Source organism: Leptonychotes weddellii, chromosome 1, assembly GCF_054177405.1.
Source record: "Leptonychotes weddellii isolate Sample4059 chromosome 1, ASM5417740v2, whole genome shotgun sequence".
NCBI classification, from domain to species: Eukaryota; Metazoa; Chordata; class Mammalia; order Carnivora; family Phocidae; genus Leptonychotes; species Leptonychotes weddellii.
Genome location: NC_138369.1, coordinates 40,171,656 through 40,178,485, shown reverse-complemented (window position 1 = coordinate 40,178,485; position 6,830 = coordinate 40,171,656). Strand labels below are relative to the sequence as shown.

Sequence of the window (6,830 nt, the reverse complement as noted above, 5' to 3'; positions counted from 1 at the left end):
CCTCACAACCATCTCCTGAAGTGGTAGTACTCTATCCGTTTTACTGACAAGAAGACAGGGACTCAGAGATCTTAAGTACTTGTTCAAGGTCACGCAGTGGGCAAAGGGAGAAGATGGAACTTGAACCTAGATCTCCTGACCCTGAGCCTACACAGTCAACCATTTCTGGAGAATACCTGTTGTTTGTCCTTATAGCCTTCTAACCCCTTGATTTATATTGTTAATATTCTGCATCCACAGGGCTATAATCAGCTTAATTACATGGTATTTTGTGATGTTCTCTCTAAGTCACCTGTAGCCCTCTCCAAGGAGAAGGGAATCATCTGGGGAAAAAACAAAACAAAACAAAACAGAAGCCCAGATGTTGCCCACATTCAGGGGAGAGAAGCATGAACAAACATCTTTTTTGCTCCCAGCCTTGTCAAGGCTAATGCTTTGGTCCCCTCCCTGAAACTTAAACCAAAATCAGAACTTACTTCATTCTCTGTTTCATTAGCTTGGAGTAGGCCCAAGATAAGGTTAAAAATCAAAAAGTCTGTGAAAACTGCAACCAATTACCCTGAAAAATATGCTAAGCCTGAACAGATTTATCCAACGATGCTTAGTGGGTGGCTTCACAGGACGGAGGCCAAGATTTATCATCTGCTTGGCTTTGCCTTTGATTATTCATTGACTGGGATGGCTTTCTTACCATAAGCTGATACAGTCTCCCATCTCTGAAAAAGGGGGGAAAATACAAAACACCACATTTCCTGATTCTTTTCAAACAGAATGTTTTTTTTAAGAGAGGCAGACCTGTGGTACTAATGAATATTCCCTGTTTTTCCTTTTGAAATCACAGTAGGAGATTAATGAAAAATTTAGTGAAGGGTGGAGAGTGCTGGTGGAATGTTCTACTGATTCCATTGAGTGTTTATTCAAACATACGTTATAGCTGCCTGTTATAAGCCATGCACTGTGCTAGATGTTGTCCCAGATTATCTCCTTTTGCTTGCATAAAACCCCACAGGGAGGTGTTGGCATCCCCACTGTACAGATGAGGAAACCGAGTCTTTAGAATTGCATTGTCCAATATGGTAATCAGTAGCTACGGATGGTTATTGAAACTTACATTTAAAGTGATTAAAGTTTCTTTTTTAAAGATTTATTTATTTGAGAGAGGGAGGGAGAGCGGGGTAGGGGGACAGAGGGAGAAGGAGGGTCAGAATCTCAAGCAGACTCCCCCACTCAGCATGGAGCCTGATGTGGGGCTTGATCTCACAACCCTGAGATCATGACCTGGGCCGAAATCAAGAGCTGGACGCTTACCCAACTGAGCTACCCAGGCGCCCCAGATAGTAATTAAAGTTTTAAAAGTCGGTTCTTTATTTACAACAGCCACATTTCAAGTGCTCAACGGCGATATGTGGCTAGTGGCTACCCCATGGCACAGCACAGATCTGGAACATTTTCATCATCACAGAAAGTTTTACTGAACACACTGCCATAGGATTTAGAGGCAAAGAGACGTGCCATTTGCTTAGTCAAAGGCAAGATTCAAGTCCGGCTCTCTTTGCTCCAAGTCCAGGTCCTTCCCACTATTGCAACACACCCACGGCATCTTTGATCTTCCCAGAAGGGAGACCATTAGCTCCCTGGGGGCAGCAACATTGACCCTGATTTCTTTGGTAATCCCTTGAACTAAAAACTTTTTTCTGCCCTGAAGGATGTGTTGGGAAATGCTAAGAAATGGCCAGCAGGTGGTGTGCGTGTCCCATGTCTCATAACTTGGACCATCTCAAGGCACTGCTAAGAGACGTGCTTGCCAAAGCCAAAAACTTAACTTGTTTTGACAAAGCCCTTGTGTAGATATTTCCCCCCAAACAGATATACCAATGGCCAATAAGCATATGAAAATATGTTCATTGTCATTAGTCTTTGGGGAAATACAAATCAAAACCACAATGAGGTACCATGTCATACTCATTAGGATGGCTATAGAAAGAAAGAGAGAAAGAGGAAAAGAAGAAAAGAAAAACAACAAGCAGAAAAATAACAAGTGTTGGTAAGTAAGTGAAGAAATTGGAATCCTTGTGCACTGTTCGAGGAAATGTAAAACAGCACAACCACTGTGGAAAACAGCGTGGCAGTTCCTAAAAAAAATTAAACAAGAATTGCCATAGGGCGCCTGGGTGGCTCAGTTGGTTAAGTGACTGCCTTTGGCTCAGGTCATGATCCCGGAGTCCCTGGATCGAGTCCCGCATCGGGCTCCCTGCTCGGCAGGGAGTCTGCTTCTCCCTCTGACCCTCCCCCCTCTCATGTGCTCTCTCTCATTCTCTCTCTCACAAATAAATAAATAAAATCTTTAAAAAAAAAAAAGAATTGCCATAAGACCCAGATTCCACGTGTAAGGATATACGTAAAGGAATTGAAAGCAGGGACTCAGAGAGATAATTGTACACCAATGCTCCTAGCGGTATTACTCACAATAGCCAAAAAGTAGAAACAACCCAAATGTCAATCAATGGATGAATGGATAAATAAATATCCATGTTCATACAATGAAATATCATTCGGGGGCGCCTGGGTGGCTCAACCGGTTGAGCATCTGACTCAATTTTGGCTCAGGTCATGATCTCAGGGTTGTGAGATGGAGCCCCACGTAAGACTCTGCTCTGAGAGGGGAGTCTGCTTGAGATTCTCTCTCTCCCTCTCCCTCTGCACCCCCTCATGTGTGGGTATGGGTGTGTGTGTGTGTGCGTGCGTGCATGCTCTCTCGCTCTCGCTCTCAAAAAAAAAAAAAAAGAAAGAAACATTATTTGGCCTTTAAAAGGGATAAAATTCTGATACCTGCTGCAATATGGATAAATCTTGAAAACATACTAAGTGAAATAAATCAGATACAATAGGATTAATACTATATGATTTCATTTACATGAGTACCTAGAGTAGTGAAATTCATAGAAAGTAGAATATCAGTTATCAGGGGCTCTGGGGAAGGGATAGTGAAGAGTTAATGTTTAATGGGTACAAAAGTTTCAGTTTGGAAAGATGAAAAAGACTTGTAGACGAAGAGTAGCATGTGAATGTATTTAATGCCACTGAATTGTACACCTAGAAATGGTCAAAATGGTAAATTTTATATTATGTGTATCTACCCACAATAAAATTAAAAAAAAAAAATAAAGCAAGGGTGGGGTACCTGGCTGGCTCAGTCGGTTAAGCGTCTGCCTTCAGCTCAGGTCATGATCTCAGGGTCCTGGGATCAAACCCTGCATTGGGCTCCATGCTCAGTGGGGAATCTGCTTGTCCTTCTACCCCACCCCCGGTTCATGCTCTCTTTCATTATCTCTCTCTCTCTCAAATAAATAAATAAAATCTTAAAAGAGAAAGGTTCTTTATCCTTGTTTTGTTTGTTTGAGAGGCAGGCAGAGGGAAAGGGAGAAGCAGACCCCCGCTGAGCAGGGAGCCTGATGTGGGGCTCAATCCCAGGACCCTGGGATCATGACCTGAGCCGAAGGCAAACACTTAACTCAATGAGCCACCCAAGCGCCCCAAAGAATCTTTCTTCTTGCAGTTTTCTAGGTGGGGTTTGGTTGCTAGGTGGGGAGAGAGTCCTCCAGGAGTATAGGAAAAAAGGAAGACCACACCTCAGTGCCATGCCTGGCTCTGCCCACATTCAGCTCTGTTGAACCAGGCAAGCTTACTACTTTCTAGTACCTGCATGAGCAGAAAGAAAGACGGTCTAAACATTAGTCTAGCATCCTTATCTCACACCTTCGATGACCAAGTCCAACTTTGTTTGCAAAGATACCTTCTTTTCCCAAGATGTGGGACTTCCAGGAACCCAGAAGACACGTGGAACAACAGATGCCCATTGCCCATCTCCAGAAATGCTGATGTGCACAGTGAAACATGGCCTTTAAGAATTATTCTGGGGGCACCTGGGTGGCTCAGTTGGTTAAGCATCTGCCTTCCGCTCAGGTCATGATCCCAGGGTCCTGGGATCGAGCCCCGCATTGCGCTCCCTGCTCAGCGGGGAGTCTGCTTCTTCCTCTCCCCTTGCTCCTTCCCCCCACTTGTGTGCTCTCTCTCTCTCAAATAAATAAAATCTTAAAAGAAAAAAAAGAATTATTCTGTCTACCCCCTCCCATGATTAACAGGCATGAAATTTAGTACCACTCTCCACCCAGGCCTACCTGGTCCCACCCAAGCTTACAGGTCCACTGTAACAGGGGTCCTCATCATAAATGATAGGTATTTTCCTCTCCATCCCCCTCGCCAAGATCCAGTCTGAGATTCACATGTCCCAGGGTGTTGTGACATAGGATCTCCCAGCCCTGGTAACTGTTATTGCTGTGAGGTGTGGTCCAGCACAGGGAGGGGTTGGGAGGGTGAGGGAGGCTCTGGCTAGGGTCCCACTTTCAGTCACAGAATCAGAGGGCTGTTTCTCAGAAAGCTGCTCTTGCTCGTGCTCCTTATCTGAGCCCTTGAAAGCTTCCACATAGTGAAGCACCCACAGAGGATTTTGATCATGGTGGTTCTTGTCTTGTAGGAACCAGTGGCGCCCCAGCCCGTACTGGCATCGACAGATCCCAGAGCAAGACCACAGGAAGCGAAGAAGCCTCCTCTCCAGTATCACCATGGTGGCCAGACCTGGGCCTTCCAGAGCTTGTCCCGCTCATGGACCACCTGCCCGTGTGTGTCATCCTTCATGGTGATAAACAGGTTGAGCATAAGCAGTGTGGCAATGATGGCAAAGACAAAGTAAATGATGCCACATGTGAAGGGCAAGTTCACTTCATAGTTGGCAGGCCCATCCATGATGGTGAGGAAAAGCTGAAAGGTGTTGAACAGTGCCATGGGGTAGTGGTGGAATTGTCCCAGATTGGCTGGGTCCTCTGTCTGGAAATGCTGAGGCAAGTCCCAGAATAACAAGGCCATCAGCTGACAGAAAGGTGTCACGTCTCCAAAAATCTTCTAGGAGTGCCTGGCTGGTTCAGTCGGTAGAACATGCAACTCTTGACCTCTGGGTTATGAGTTCGAGCCCCATGTTAGGTGTAGAGATTACTTTATAAAATAAAATAAAAATAAAACCAAAAATCATCTTCTGGATCATGATAGTGAAAGGACAGAGCATCTGGAATCCTCCAGCGAGGTACATAACATGGCACCAACCCGGCACCAGGGCGATGGGCATGGGCACCATCTCTCCATTCGTGTTGGAGAGCCACGTCTTCGTGTTCACCAGCACCATGCAAGCATAGGTGATGACAGTGACATGGAACAGCCCCCAGAGGACAGTCTGTCCCAGATGGCAAGAGGCACCAACACTGAAAACGCCCAGGATCTCTAGGGGTGGGATGACCACAGTTCCAAGGATGGTCACCAACTCCCGCACCAGCCAGACGGTATCCCGGTGAGTCACATAGGCCTTCTGTAGAGGTTTCTGTTGGAAAATGATGTTATCTCAGGAATCTGTGCAGTTGTCCATACGGAACTTGAGGGGGCAGTGGACGTAGCAGATTATGTAGAGTGGGTACAAGGCACCCAGAACATAGAAGTACCACTGCCCATATTTCTTCCACTTGAAGCTCACTAGCTGCTTCACTGGGGTCTGTTCCAGGATCTGGTGAGCCTCCTGCTTCTTGGGGGAGACCACGAGCTCTAGAAAGGACATGTCTTCTCCCCAGGAGTTGATCTCTGTGAGGTCGTAGAGAGTGGAGGTCAGTGGCCCATAATTCCACTGTATGTGCTTCGGCTTCTGCATCAGGTGCTGGAACACTGCAGGGTTGCCCTCCACTCCAGCCAGCTTGAAGGGAGTGAGACCCTGGTGACTGGGCATGCTTGAGGTCCGGGGACTGCAGGTGGTCGCTGCAGCAGGGTGTACATCTGGCAGGCAAAGGTTTTGTTGGGCTGGAGGACGAGGATGTGCAAGATGGTGTTTCCCAGGGAGACCGGGGCCCGGATGCTGGCTCCATGCTCAATGAGCAGCCTCATGATCTCCTCACTGCCCACACAGGCAGCCAAGGACAAAGGGTGCTCCCCAAAGTAGATAAGGTTGCAGGGGCTATGGTGGACAGCTGTGCCTGTAGCTCTTGCAGAGATGCTGGCCCTGTGGGCAAGCATGGCTCACACGGAGTGCACATTGTGGTTCACGATGGCTATGTGCAGAGCCGTCCAACCTATGGAAGGCTCACCCATGGTGGGCTCCTTGAACAGCTCCAGGCCAGCCTCTGTCAGCACATGGCTGCCTCGAGATTGTCCCAGAGGACTGCTATATGCAATGCCATCTAGGACTTTGCAGCAGCTGAGGAAGAGCCAGGGTCTGTTTGGGGTTGGGACTGAGAGTGAGTGTATCTTCCGTGTGACTTGTGTATGCAGCTTGCAGTTTGCAGCTGTGGAGTGTGTCTGCGTGTGTGTGTGTGTGCACGTGTGTGTCCAGACACTTATTTTGTTGCAAGACATAGCCTATAGATACCATTGGAATTGTGCACTCTTTGTCCTTCTCCCCTACCTACTCCCTCTCTTTACATTCTTTTTCGTATCACTTAGAAACTTGGCAACAAAGATGTTTAGAAACAGGAAAATACAGACAGCTACCTTCCAATGTCAACTCCCTTGGCTTTAAATATATCTGGCTGTGGATAACTCTGAAATGTACATCTCAAGACAGACCCATCCCTGAACCTCTGTATTTATCTGTCTACTTGATACCACACTCGAGCATCAAAGAGGCATTTCAAAATGAATTTGACTGAAAAGAAATTCTCATTTCCCTGACCCTTTGCCTCCCAAACTTGTTCTTTGCCTGCTTCCCTAATTCTATAAATAGCACCATCACCCACACA

General features: G+C 46.7%; 1 pseudogene; it reads right to left on the bottom strand.

Annotated features, from left to right (window-relative positions):
• Positions 1 to 4,223: 4,223 nt before the first annotated feature.
• Positions 4,224 to 6,580, bottom strand: LOC102730181 (transient receptor potential cation channel subfamily V member 5-like; annotated as a pseudogene).
• Between the last annotated feature and the right edge of the window lie 250 nt (positions 6,581 to 6,830).